Source organism: Lithobates pipiens, unplaced genomic scaffold (assembly GCF_037356315.1).
Source record: "Lithobates pipiens isolate NorthernLeopardFrog02 unplaced genomic scaffold, aLitPip1_a1.2 Scaffold_16, whole genome shotgun sequence".
In the NCBI taxonomy this organism is placed as follows: domain Eukaryota; kingdom Metazoa; phylum Chordata; class Amphibia; order Anura; family Ranidae; genus Lithobates; species Lithobates pipiens.
Genome location: NW_027507748.1, coordinates 534,379,229 through 534,394,306, shown reverse-complemented (window position 1 = coordinate 534,394,306; position 15,078 = coordinate 534,379,229). Strand labels below are relative to the sequence as shown.

The following is a 15,078-nucleotide window of genomic DNA, read 5'->3' as shown; positions in this document are numbered from 1 at the left end:
CAGTGAAGCACAATTCCTGCCACTGACACCAACAATGGGGCACGGTTTCTCTCACTGGCACCAGTGATGGGGTACTATTCCTCCCACTGATATCAATGATGGGGCACTATACCTTCCCCTGAAACCAACAATGGGGCACTGTGCCTCCCACTACTATCAGTTATGAAGTATTGTTTATTCCCATTGATGCCAGGGCATTTTTTTCTTCACGCTTGCACAGTTCAGCCTCCTCAAAGTCTGAAGAACAGTAAACTGACTCTTTGTTTAAAAAGTTTAAAGACCCCGGATCTAACTGAACATCTGAGGCCCATGGTACATGGGGGCCCAGGCCATCTAGGACATGACATACTTAGGGAACTATACTCACACCACCAGGAGGATGATCACTTTTCCTAACCACCACCTACTTCTGGCCAATCAGGTTTACACGTATATAATCAAGTTTCTCTTTGGATGTGCACATTTTCGCCTTTGCCTTAGTAGTGCATTGCAGGGTTTCCTTTATTTACGTTTCATTTGCCGAATGCATCTCTTTCTCCAGAGGGGGATGTCCACTCACTCTACACTCTTCTCATGACTGCATGAGTTGTACACAGGCTGGGGCCCAGAACTTCTCCACCTCCACCTCCTCATCCTCCTGACTAATATAGTGACAGGGCTGGCCTTTTGAGCACCACACACATCCAGAGGAGACATGTCTATACACTAAACGTAAACCCCTCTTACAGGCAGAGTATTCAAGATCATATCACTAAAGACAAAGTCACATAAACCAGGACTGCATAGGTCAGGGAAAAAGTCGAGATAATAAAATACAAGAGAGAAACAAAATGCAAGAGAGTCAAACACGGGATCACATGGCCAATATAAAGTTGATAAAAGACCACCAGGGCATTTTACATAGCTTTGTCTTAGGCCGCGTACACACGCGGGGACTGTTCGCTCAACTTTGTCCGTCAAACAGTTTCAGCGAACAGTCCGCTCAAAATTAGCATGGGCGGACTTGCCCACACACGACGAACGAACAGTTTGCTGAAACCGTGCGCGATGACGTGAACGGCACGTACGACGGGACGGAAAATACGACGTCCTATACACTGCATTACAACTTTCGGCGTGTAAATCCTTTCTGAGCATGCGTGGAACTTAGTTTTACGAACAAGCCTACACACGAGGGGACTGTTCGCTGAAACCAAGTTTCAGCGGACAGTTTTTCGGAATTTCCGAAAAACTTTGTTCAGCAGACTGTTCGCTGAAACTGTCCGCTGAAAGCCCACACACGGGCGGACTGTCCGCCGAAACACTGTTCAGCGGACAAAGTTGGGCGAACAGTTCCCGCTTGTGTACGCGGCCTTAGTCTTATATTGCATAGCCTTGAATATGCATGTAAAAGTGTTAGATTTCTGTACCAGATTTGCCCTCAAATTGCTGAAACCATTGTCCATGACATTTGAAATTTGCTCTTTAAAAAGATGAATAACATTTTCTAGCACCGTTACTTTAAAAAATATGATCAACCTTTATTTATGGTCTAAGCAGTCATTATTTTAATTACACAGTTCAGGTATGTATATAATAACTATTAATAAAGAGCTAGCGGGTCTCTTTTTTACAAACAAACTAGAATAGCAGCCAAAGAGTTTGTCACGGACAGACTGGGTAGAATTTAGATCGGTCAGGTGTTTCTTGCTATCAGTCTGAAGTTGCACAAAATTCACTTTACCCATCGTTCTCTTCGTTCCTCCCAAGACCTTCTGCTCTCTATCTCGTTTGTCACCTCCTCCCATTCTCACCTCCAGGACTTGTACTGAGAACCTCCAATCCAATGGAACACCCTACCCCAATCTATCCGACTATCTCCTACTCTGTCCACTTTTAGGCGATCCCTGAAAATGCTTCTTACCCTTATGACTTAACCCTCCCTTTTAGATTGTAAACTCTAACAAGCAGGGCCCTCTGACTTCTCCTGTATTGAATTGTGTTATATCAGTACTGCCTGCCCTCATGTTGTAAAGCGCTACACAAACTGTTGGAGCTATAAATATAAATCCCGTATTATATTAATTTCTAAAACTCCACCAATCATGGCATATCATGTAGTGGATCTTCTTCTATTAAAACAATTCACAAAGGGACTGAAAATCTAACCAGTTAGAAAGCTTCTTATATCAATACATTTTTGAATAATTAACATAAAGTAGAACCATGGCCTCCCATTAAAAAATATGTGCTACAGCACTTAATTCATGTGTGCATCTCACAATTATATGTGCAAAATCTCACAAATACCGGTTGATCCTGCCAGTGAAGTCCACCTCATGCAGCTTCTTGTGATTGTGTGGCAATGATGCTGCACTGCTACCGAATTTACAAAAAAAGTTGCCACTGCTACTGAATTTAGAAAAAAGCAAGCTGTACCTGCAACGTAGGTGGGGTGGTTGATAATCACGTCCTCTATGTTTTCCTCATTGAATGCCAAGCAAGGGTCACATGAAAGGCTTGCCCCGGGTAAGTTCTTCTGGGCTATACTAGGCACTTAGGATAGGGTCTTTGCATTACACATGGGGTATCTTTATTGGAACAGATGACTGAACTCTAATAAACCCTTCTGATGTTATTGTACATCACCACGAGCACTTTTGCATCTAGGAGGGAGATGCAGAGCCCTTGCCCTCTCCTGTCCAGCTTATCACTGCTACTTCACTCCCAAAAACAGTATGGGGTTCTGCCGTGTACCTAGTGCGGACTCCATGCATGCACTTCACTTAACGCTTTCTCTTCTGTACCTGTACACAGGATGGGAGATGGATCACTGCTGTAGGAGTGCCGACAACATCTTCCTCATTGCAAGAGGCTATCTCATCTGTCACATGTACACACTTACAACAGGCTGCTAGAGAGACCTTTGTTTCCTTGATAACTACCGTATCTTTACACTGCATTAACTCTTGTAACGTTATTGTCATACCCCAATTTGTATAGTGACCCGAGTTGTAAACTATATGTGCCAATTACTTGGATTACACCCCTTGAGTAACTTCAGACCAGGCAAAGGTAAAGTTTCAAACTTTTTACTTGAATAAATTCCCATGATGACATATACATTGCAGTCTTTCCATAACATCCCTAGTCCCTAACTCAAGCTTGTTGCTGCCCCAGCATAGCTGCATAGGAAAAAAGTCTATAACTGGTTGAGTCAATGGATCGTACTGAACTCCGATCTCGGCATGACACTGGAAATTCAGACTCCGGCAACGACGACAAGTAATGCCCCGTACACACGAGCGGACTTTTCCACATCCAAACTCCGACGGACTGAGTCCGTCAGACTATCCGATCGTGTGTGGGCTGCAACGGACTTTAGCTTAGCTAAAGTCTGACGGACTTTAGAAATGAAGCATGCTTCAAATTTTCCCGACGGAACTCCGCCGGACCCGGTCCCCTTCGAAAAATTCGCTCGTGTGTGTGCTACTCCGACGGACTAAAACCGACGCTAGGGCAGCTATTGGCTACTGGCTATGAACTTCCTTATTCGAGTCGGGTCGTACGTCATCACGTTCGAATCCGTCGGAGTTTAGTGTGATCGTGTGTGGCCAAGTCCGTTCGGCCGAAAAGTCTGTCAGAACTCCGTCGGAACTCCGGCAGAACTCCTTTGGAAGTCTGTCGGACATAAGTCCTCTCGTGTGTATGGGGCATAAGGGTTCCCTTAGTAAGCCAGAACAGACCAGAACTCAGCCGAACTGAACCTGAGGTGAATCCAAGAGGGTCCAGGCCTCTGTCCTTTTTTATAGCACACAGAACTGGCGGGTCGGACAAGAAAACCCACCAAGAAAAAACACGGGAATCTCAGTTAACTCCAGCTTTCCTAGTCAGGCAGGACAGCATTAATCACTACCTGCCTGCATGCCTGTTTGCACTGTAGTGGGATAAAAAAATGTTGCAGGAGGAGTGGCTCAGTGGCGGAACTACCAGGGTCACAAGAATCGCATTTGCAAACGGTTCCAGGAGTTCTGCTACTGTGGGGGGGGGGTCAAAAGCCCAGAATGTGGCTCCAAACTCTCTCTCGCACTGCCTAGAAGCCAGCACTGACAGCCTGCCCCCCTCCTCCCAGATGGGAGAGGAGAGAGAGCACTGAATCTGCTTCTCCTCCTCCCCCCCTCTCCTGTGTGTGCATGCAGCCACATTCCAATCCCCAGCAGCACTGTGCTTTACAAAGGAGATGAGGGAGTGGGAAAGCCCAGGAGCATGCAACTATCTAGTGGAGGAAATGTCCTTTCAGCCCGAGCCTCCATCTATGGTGAGTGAAGTGCAGACTCTGCAGTAACAGGGGCTCTGGGAACCATGATTAAAGGGGAATGCTGGGAACGATGATGTATGTGGGGGCTCTGGTTACCAGGGACCCCCTTATATCCGAATGACCTTTTACACCAGAGTCTGCAGTGTTCCCCCTTACATCAGAGTTCTCACTGTTCTTACTTAAATCAAAGTCTCCAGAGTTCTCCTTTATATCAGATTCGACAGTGTAATGGAACTCTGCAAGTTTAGATATAAAGGGGAACTCTGGGTTCAGATGTAAATGGAAAACACTTGAGATTCAGATGTAAAGTGGATCTCTGTGGATTCAAATGTAAAGCAGAACTCTGGATTCAGATGTAAAGAGGGAACTCTGTAAAACTCTGATGTAAGGGGGGGGGGACTCTTGTGAATAAATATATACAATTATAATTGGTATTCAAACACAAAATATAAGTATAGTGTATACTACAGAAAAAAATTGACGAGCGCTACTAAAGTCTTTAGTTTGGCTTGAAGAAAAGATGGCAACCATACCCAAGACGGCAGGAAGGAGTCCAGCTGTAGGACCATAATAAAGGACCCTGCAACGTGAGAAAAGGACCCTGGGACTAGATGTCAGCGGGGCCCTTTATGGTTTCTTGCAACAGGGCCCTGAAGGTTCTAGTTATGCCTCTGGAGTGTCTATTAGAATTGTAGCCTGTAGCTTGCCAATCAACACCTGGACCTACCTAGTCCTACCCACTGCTTTCTGAATAGACAGCACTGCCCTGTTGCTAAAACTCTGAAAGCTGACGTGTCTGGGATGGGGAGCATGTGGAACACAAATGAAGGAGGACTGGGCTTAGTCAGAGAGGGTAATTGGATTTGGTATTTAAGACTGTTTTAAAGGAGCCTTTAGTTGTATTTTAATCATACAGAAGTGTGAAGTTTCTTTATAGGGTCAAATGCACGATATGTGATGATTAATTGGCTGTGTAATGAAGCTGTAGTTGTGGTTATTATCTGTGTGTCTAAACTTGATAAAGGACACTGAGAGGTGAGAACAAAGAATGAGGTCTGAAATCCTGCTGTTTTTCACGTTACAAAATGGTTTGTACTTCTTTTTAGTATATAGCATTTATATCTTTTATATATTTTTAAAGAACTGGTGCTAGTAAGTTCTATTCATTATTGCAATCATTTTCCTTGGTGTACTGTAGGGGATCCTGCCATTGTAAGGATTGTCATTCAGGTGTGCTCTAGACTTTTAAGGTGTTCACTCTTTAACCAGTTGCCGACCGCCGCACGCCGATGTACGTCGGTACAATGGCACGGGCAGGCATAAGGACATACATGTACGTCCCTTGCCTCCCGCGGGTCGGGGGCCCGATCGGGCCCCCGCCCGGTGCCTGCGGCGGTCGGAATTCGTACGGGAGCGATCCCGGACGAGGGGACGGCCATTCATTCATGGCCACCCCCTCGCGATCGCTCCCGACGAATAGAAATCCCCGGTGACATCACTTCCTCTCCTGTAATGTAAACACAGGAGAGGAAGTGATGTATTCTCTCCTCCGTGTCGGTATTTTTCGTTCCGACACGGAGGAGAGCGGATCAGTAAGTTGCACCAACACTCACACACACAGTAGAACATGCCAGGCACACTCACACCCCCCCTTTACCCCCCGATCACCCCCCCAATTACCCCTGCCCCCCAGTCACAGTGACACCAATGTCATTTTTTTTTTTTTTTTTTTTTTTTTTGCATTGGTGTCATTTGTGACTGTAATAACTGTTAGGGCAGTTAGAGTTAGCCCCCTTTAGTTCTAATGTACCCCCCTAACCCCCCCAATAAAGGTTTAACCCCGTGATCACCCCCCGTCGCCAGTGTCACTAAGGCTGGGTTCACATTGCAGCGGTTTATGAGAACGAATGTGATTCGCACCGCACTGCAGTGCAAATCACATCCGATCTCTGTGCGATTCGAGTTCAGCCATTCGCCGCACCCGCCGCACCCGCCACACCCGCCGCACCCGCCGCAAATTCGCACGGGACCCTTTTTTTGGCCCGCAGCAGAATCGGATCGCATGGGTGTTCACACCATGCGATCCGAGTTTGCAGATCGCACTGCGATATGCGAACTGATCTGGGGGTGTCAGTAACATTTCACTGACACTCCCAGCAGTTCGCATAGGGCAGTGTGAACTGCCGCCGGGAGGCATGCGATGCGGGAACCCGCCGCGGATTCGCGGCGTTTCCGCATCGCTCCAGTGTGAACCCAGCCTAATAAGCGATCATTTTTCTGATCGCCGTATTAGTGTCACAGGTGACGCTAGTTAGGCAGGTAGGTATTTAGGTTCGCCGCAGCTTTTTATAGCGCCAGGGACCCCCATATACTACCGCATAAAGCCCCCTGATTGCCCCCTAGTTAACCCTTTCACCAGTGATCACCATATAACTGTTACAGGTGACGCTGGTTGGTTAGTTATTTTTTTATAATTTCAGGGCACCCGCCATTTATTACCTAATAAAGGTTTAACCCCCTGATCACCCGGCGGGTGTCATTTGTGACTAATAACTGTTAGGGCAGTTAGGGTTAGCCCCCTTTAGTTCTAAGGTACCCCCCTAACCCCCCCAATAAAGGTTTAACCCCGTGATCACCCCCCGTCGCCAGTGTCACTAAGGCTGGGTTCACATTGCAGCGGTTTATGAGAACGGATGTGATTCGCACCGCACTGCAGTGCAAATCACATCCGATCTCTGTGCGATTCGAGTTCAGCCATTCGCCGCACCCGCCGCACCCGCCGCAAATTCGCACGGGACCCTTTTTTTGGCCCGCAGCAGAATCGGATCGCATGGGTGTTCACACCATGCGATCCGAGTTTGCAGATCGCACTGCGATATGCGAACTGATCTGGGGGTGTCAGTAACATTTCACTGACACTCCCAGCAGTTCGCATAGGGCAGTGTGAACTGCCGCCGGGAGGCATGCGATGCGGGAACCCGCCGCGCATTCGTGGCGTTCCCGCATCGCTCCAGTGTGAACCCAGCCTAATAAGCGATCGTTTTTCTGATCGCTGTATTAGTGTCACAGGTGACGCTAGTTAGGCAGGTAGGTATTTAGGTTCGCTGCAGCTTTTTATAGCGCCAGGGACCCCCATATACTACCGCATAAAGCCCCCTGATTGCCCCCTAGTTAACCCTTTCACCAGTGATCACCATATAACTGTTACAGGTGACGCTGGTTGGTTAGTTATTTTTTTATAGTTTCAGGGCACCCGCCATTTATTACCTAGTCTCACTAGTGTACCCCTAAATTTAGGGGTGTCTACTTTCCAAAATGGGGTCATTTGGGGGGGGTTTGTGCCATCTTGGCATTTTATGGCCTTCAAAACTGTAACGCCCTTAGAAAGCCTGAAGGCGGTGCTTGGTTTTCGGGGCCCCGTACGCGGCTAGGCTCCCAAAAAGTCCCACATATGTGGTATCCCCATACTCAGGAGAAGCAGCAGAATTTATTTTGGGGTGTCATTTCACATATGCCCATGGCATGCGTGAGCAATATATCATTTAGTGACAACTTTGTGAAAAAAAAAAAAAAAAAAAAAAAGTTTGTAATTTTCCCGCAACTTGTGGCAAAATATAAAATATTCCATGGACTCAACATGCCTCTCAGCAAATAGCTTGGGGTGTCTACTTTCTAAAATGGGGTCATTTGTGGGGGTTTTGTGCCATCTTGGCATTTTATGGCCTTCAAAACTGTAATAGGTAGTGAGGAGTGAAATCAAAAAATTACGCCCTTAGAAAGCCTGAAGGCGGTGCTTGGTTTTCGGGGGCCCGTACGCGGCTAGGCTCCCAAAAAGTCCCACATATGTGGTATCCCCGTACTCAGGAGAAGCAGCAGAATTTATTTTGGGGTGTCATTTCACATATGCCCATGGCATGCATGAGCAATATATCATTTAGTGACAACTTTGTTAAAAAAAAAAAAAAAAAAAAAAGTTTGTAATTTTCCCGCAACTTGTGGCAAAATATAAAATATTCCATGAACTCAACATGCCTCTCAGCAAATAGCTTGGGGTGTCTACTTTCTAAAATGGGGTCATTTGTGGGGGTTTTGTGCCATCTTGGCATTTTATGGCCTTCAAAACTGTAATAGGTAGTGAGAAGTGAACTCAAAAATTTACGCCCTTAGAAAGCCTGAAGGCGGTGCTTGGTTTTCGGGGCCCCGTACGCGGCTAGGCTCCCAAAAAGTCCCACATATGTGGTATCCCCATACTCAGGAGAAGCAGCAGAATTTATTTTGGGGTGTCATTTCACATACGCCCATAGCATGTGTGAGCAATATATCATTTAGTGACAACTTTGTGTAAAAAAAAAAAAAAATTTTTTTTTTTGTCATTATTCAATCGCTTGAGGCAAAAAAATAAAATATTCAATGGGCTCAACATGCCTCTTATCAATTTCCTTAGGGGGTCTACTTTCCAAAATGGGGTCATTTGGGGGGGTTTTGTACTGCCCTGCCATTTTAGCACCTCAAGAAATGAGATAGGCAGTCGTAAACTAAAAGCTGCGTAAATTCCAGAAAACGTACCTTAGTTTGTAGATGTGACAACTTTTGCGCAAACCAATAAATATACAATTATTGACTTTTTTTTTACCAAAGACATGTGGCTGAATACATTTTGGCCTAAATGTATGACTAAAATTGAGTTTATTGGATTTTTCTAATAACAAAAAGTAGAAAATATCATTTTTTTTCAAAATTTGCGGTCTTTTTACGTTTATATCGCAAAAAATAAAAATCGCAGAGGCAATCAAATACCATCAAAAGAAAGCTCTATTTGTGGGAAGAAAAGGACGCAAATTTTGTTTGGGTACAACATTGCATGACCGCGCAATTACCAGTTAAAGCAGCGCAGTGCCAAAGTGTAAAAAGACCTCTGGTCATTTACCAGCAAAATGGTCCGGTCTGAAAGTGGTTAATGTATTTTTAATCATTGATAAAGCAGATGAATAATGTATCTGTGGACTAATTAACACCCAGGTTGATTTTTTAGGCTAATTAATTTCCGTTTCTATGAAAAGCCACTGTTATTTTTTCTAACAATGTTTCAAATCTCCATGGCTTCCTGCACTCACAGAATGTCACATGGTTATAATACACCAAACCTTCCAAACAATTGACAGCGTTGACACTGAACATAACAATGACATCCAGCTAATATATCCCTCTAGAGAGTAAAATGACGACTGATTCGCCAGTGTGAATGAGCTGAGTAATGACTTGGATGGCTGGCCTGACACTGTAATAAAGAAATGTCAAGCTCAGGTTTGTGTCATTGAGCCAGGATGGGTCTTATCTGAGATTGCAACTCAACAGACAAAGATTTACTGAGCCCTTGTATCGTCAGCTGAATAAACCCTCTGACACTGCATTATACATCTCTGCAATGTGTATAGTATCTTTACTTATCTTCTATTTACTTCTATACAAGGTATGCATCTGAAAGAAATAGATTTAAGCACCCCCATGACATTCCATTTGGCCTGTATACCAGCTCTTTTATAACACTGTTATTATGTCTTATCCTTCTCAAAGGGAGCTTATATATTTTCAAATAAATATATATATATATATATGCAATACACTATATTGTCAAAAATATTCGGATTCCTGCCCTTACACGCACATGAACCTTAATGACATCCCAGTCTTATGCCGCGTACACACGGTCTGAGAATGCGTCTTATCGGACCGTGTCGTCAGATAATCCGACTGTGTGTGGTATGCATCGGACTGATTCCGTCCGAATCTCCGTCGGACCCAATTTTCCAACATGTTGGAAATATTTCCCGACCAACTGGGCCGGTCGGACGTAATCCGATCATGTGTACAGAATTTTGATCGGACCAAGTGCCACGCATGATCAGATCAAATTCCTACATCAAAGCTATTGGCTACTAACCTGAATCTAGTCCCATTGTAACGAAATTACGTCATCACGTTCTGAAAGATCGCATTTTTCGACAACTTAGTCCGACCGTGTGTATGCAACAGTTTCGGACACAATCCGTCAGACTAAATCTGACGGACAAAATCCGACGGATTTGGTTGGCAGAATCTCTGACCATGTGTACAGGGGCTTAGTCCACCGTAGGGTATTTTGACAGAACAGGGGCACAGACAGTAACTTTTTTCTACTGCAGAATGGAAGAATAGTGAGAATCTTCTCCGAGTTTTTATAGCTGTATTTGTTCTCTTTACAGCGATCACCTAACTTCAGGTGTGGTCACGAGGACAGTAACAGCCACATAAAACACAGTATAGATGGCAGTATAGTATAGTATAGTATACTATAGTATATATATATATATATATATATATATATATATATATATATATATATATATATATATACACTATTTTGCCAAAAGTATTAGGACGTCTGCCTTTACACACACATGAAATTTAATGTCAACCTGATCTTAGCCCGTAGGGTTCAGTATTGAGTTGGCCCACCATTTGCAGCTATAACAACTTCAACTCTTCTAGGAAGGCTGTCCACAAGCTTTAGGAGTGTGTCTATGGGAATGTTTGACCATTCTTCCAGAAGCGCATTTGTGAGGTCAGGCACTAATGTGGACAAGAAAGGCTTGGCTCACAGTCTCCACTCTAATTCATCCCAAAGGTGTTCTATCAGGTTGGAGTCAGGACTCTATGCAGGCCAGTCGAGTTCCTCCACCCCAAACTCGTCCATCCATGTCTTTATGGACCTTGCTTTAGGCACGGTTGCTTAGTCATGTTGGAACAGTAAGGGGCCATCCCCAAACAAAGTTCCACGAGGTTGGGAGCATGAAATTGTCCAAAATGTCTTGGTATGCTGACACCTTAAGAGTTCCCTTCACTGGATTTAAGGGACCAAGCCCAACCCCTGAAAAATAACCCCACAGCATAATCCCCCCTCCATCAAATGATTTGGACCAGTGCACAAAGCAAGGTCCATAAAGACATAGATGAGCGAATTTGGGGTGGAGGAACTTGACTGGCCTGCACAGAGTCCTGTACCCAACCCGATAGAACACTTCTGGGATGAATTTGAGTGGAGACTGCAAGCCAGGCCTTCTTCTCCAACATCAGCGCCTGACCTCACAAATGCGCTTCTGGAAGAATGGTCATACATTCCCATAGACACACTCCTTAACCTTGTGGACAGCCTTCCCAGAAGAGTTGAAGCTGTTATTACTGCAAAGGGTGGGCCAACTCAATATTGAACACTACGGGCTAAGATCAGGTTGACATTAAAGTTCATGTGTGTGTAAAGGCAGACGTCCTAATACTAATAATGGCAAAATAGTGTGTGTATATATATATATATATATATATATATATATATATATATACTATAGTATACTATACTATACTATACTGCCATCTATACTGTGTTTTATGTGGCTGTTACTGTCCTCGTGACCACACCTGAAGTTAGGAGATCGCTGTAAAGAGAACAAATACAGCTATAAAAACTCGGAGAAGATTCTCACTATTCTTCCATTCTGCAGTAGAAAAAAGTTACTGTCTGTGCCCCTGTTCTGTCAAAATAGCCAACTCGCCAGAAACTCAAACTACGTAACTTCTGGTTTCTTTAAACCATCAGTAATTTGAGATTTTGAAGAATTGCTGTTTGGACACAACACCAGTACCCAAATAGAGTTCGGTGCACGATATTATGGATGGAGATCGTTACTCTGCTCCGATACTAGCCAACAAAATGGCCACCCCTGAGGCAGCGACAACTTTGTCCTCATTAGCTGCTGTGCTGTCAAAACAGCTAAATCTAATTACAGCTAAACCTGTAAATCTGACTGTATTTGATTGCCGGTATTGTGTCCAAACAGCCATTCATTAAAATCTCCAATTATTGATGGTTTAAAGAAACCGGAAGTGACGTGGTTGGAGTTTCTGACGAGTTGGCTAATTTGACAGAACAACCCCACTGGTTTTCCTCACTTCCTGTCTTAGTGACCTCATAGGAAATTTGGGAAATTGATTGCAATAAGTACAAAATGACTTCTGTTGAAAACTACAAATCGTTACAGCTGTATTAACTCATTAATCCAGCCATTCTCAACCAGGGTTCCTCCAGAGGTTGTTAGAGGTTCCTTGACCTGTGGCTGATTCACCTCCCATTTGATGGTCCCAGGGCCAAATCCTCTTGGCAGAGCCAACTGCATGACACCAATGATCTTTTTAACTGTCTGTAAAAATGGCATTCAGACCAACACTGTAAATGGGGCATTCGTGCCGCTGGCCACCAATGTACAGGGCATTTTTCTCACTGACTGACAATGATTTTTTTCTAGCAGGGGCTCCCCAGCACTTGAAAATTACTTTAAGGGTTCCAATAGGGTAAAAAGGTTAAAAAAGCCTGCATTAATCTGAGGTTGTCTGGTTTGTCAAGTCAACCCATTGATATATATAAGATTAATATGGGGAGAGAAGGAATTCACATGCAGCTTACATTACATTGACAAAATTATAACATATTGTTTCCAAAACAAATGACATAGAATTAAAAAAAAAAATAGAAAAATAGCATGTAGAGCAATATGATTACAAATCTATACCACCTTCATTCCCCTCTAATAAATACATTGTTCCTGCAGATCCTATTTAAAGCTTTAGCCCTCTACATTAAATAAGACACACATAGGTCCGTGTCTTCTGGGCTGTCTGCTTTAAGGTGTCACTATGCGATTATCCCCAGTGTGAAGATGGTGTAGATTATCTCATTCAGTAGCCACATTCTTTGCCCTTCCTTCCGAGGTCTTTTCACAAATTATTAGATTCACACATTTTCCATTCGAACAAAAGATCTGCGAAATTGGATAAAAGATAGCAATCTTGTTTTATGATTGGAGTTGACACAAGGGTCACATCTCAGAGAGTTAAAAAATAAGATCAACTGGTCTCTCAATTTTATCATTTCCACTGATGGCTATCAACACGCTTTTGCCATATTCTCCTTCATTCACTAAATTGCAAAGTGGTGGAACACAACTCAAACATATAAATCCTTGATTTGGTATTAATACTTATATTGCACCTTCAAATGGAATTTACAGCTCCATATAGAAAAGACTGAACCAGTCACATCAGTCCATGCCCCCAAATTCAATATAATGTCCCCATCATAGTCTTACAAATACAAGCACATTTGGTTTGATTGAGAACCATTTACCTGTATAGTTCTGATAGTGGAAGTCTCCTACACAAACACTAATGCCACGTACACACGACCGGATTTTCCGGCAGATTAGGTCAGACGGAATCATTCCGTTGGATAGTCCGATCGTGTGTGCGATCGTTTTTCTTTAAAAAATTCCGACAGACCTAGAAATAGAACAATTTTCAAATCTGTCCGACAGACTCAATTCCTATCGGGAAAACTGTTCATCTGAATGCTGGTCCGACGGACCAAATACAACACAAGGGCAGCTATTGGTTACTGGCTATTGAACTTCCTTTTCAAGTTCCGTCGTATGTCATCACGTTCAAAACTAACAGACTTTCAAATGGACTTTAGTCCGTTCATTTGGAAGTCCGTTGAAAGTCCGCCGGGAAGACAGTTGGACCTTTCCTGCCAGAAAGTCTGGTCGTGGCTACGTAGCGCATACCTTGTATATGTAAATGGTGGCTGTGCTTAGTGTTTTTGTATTTTTATAGCTAAATACAGGTGGTGTGGCAAGTGACGGTCTGCAAATTGTGGCAGGTGACGTGGCAAGTGACAATCCGCATTAGGTGGTAGGTGATGTGGCAAGTGACAATCTGCAAATGGTGGCAAGTGATGTGACAAGTGACGTGGCAAGTGACAATCTGCTAATGGTGGCAGGTGACGTGGCAAGTGACAATCTGCAAATGGTGGCAGGTGACAAGGCAATCCGCAAATGGTGGCAGGTGATGTGGCAAGTGACAATCCACATCTGGTGGCAGGTGACATGACAAGTGACAATCCACATCTAGTTGCAGGTGACGGTGGCAAGTTAAAAAGCTACATCTGGTGACAGGTGACGGTGGCAAGTGACATGCTGCATCTGCTACCCTGACATCATATCAACGATGGTGCCATGATGACTGAAATGCCAACACCATCCTTTGCCCACGAAAAATTGCCTCCCCTCCCCCCTGGGCCTACAAAAAGGTTGTATGGGCTCTCGCCCCAGATCTTTTGCAGACCTAGCAACGCCCAGGGTGATATCATTCCCCCTTTGTCCAGATCTGGGGAAAACTGTGTTGCATTGTTTTTTTGTGAGATTTGAAATACTCACCATTCCCTGGGGTCATGTAGGCAAAAGAATAAAGTCACCCCCTACACTAAAGCCCCATAAACACTATCAGAAATTCTGCCAGCAAAAGTCAGATTTGAGCTTTTGGTCAGAAATTCCGACCCTGTGTATGCTCCATCGGACTTTTGCTGGCAGAATTCCAGCCAGCAAAAGATTGAGAGCAGGTTCTCAATTTTTCGGTCGGAAAAAGTTAAGACCGGAAGTTCCGATCATCTGTACAAATTCCGACGTGCGAAATTCCTACGCATGCTCAGAAACAATTCGAAGCATGCTCTGAAGCATTGAACTTAATTTTCTCGGCTCGACATAGTGTTGTATGTTACCGCGTTCTTGATGGACAAAGTTCCGAGAACTTTTGTGTGACCATGTGTATGCAAGCCAAGCTTGAGCGGAATTCTGTCGGAAAAACCATCCAAGTTTTTTCCGATGGAAAATCCGTTCATGTGTACTGGGGATTAGAAT

At 44.1% G+C, this 15,078-nt stretch overlaps 1 protein-coding gene across 2 annotated transcripts in view; it reads left to right on the top strand.

Annotated features, from left to right (window-relative positions):
- The window catches only part of ERICH6B (glutamate rich 6B), a 305,261-nt gene that overhangs the window by 190,785 nt on the left and 99,398 nt on the right, over positions 1 to 15,078 (top strand). The gene's annotated exons all lie outside the window — the stretch shown is intronic.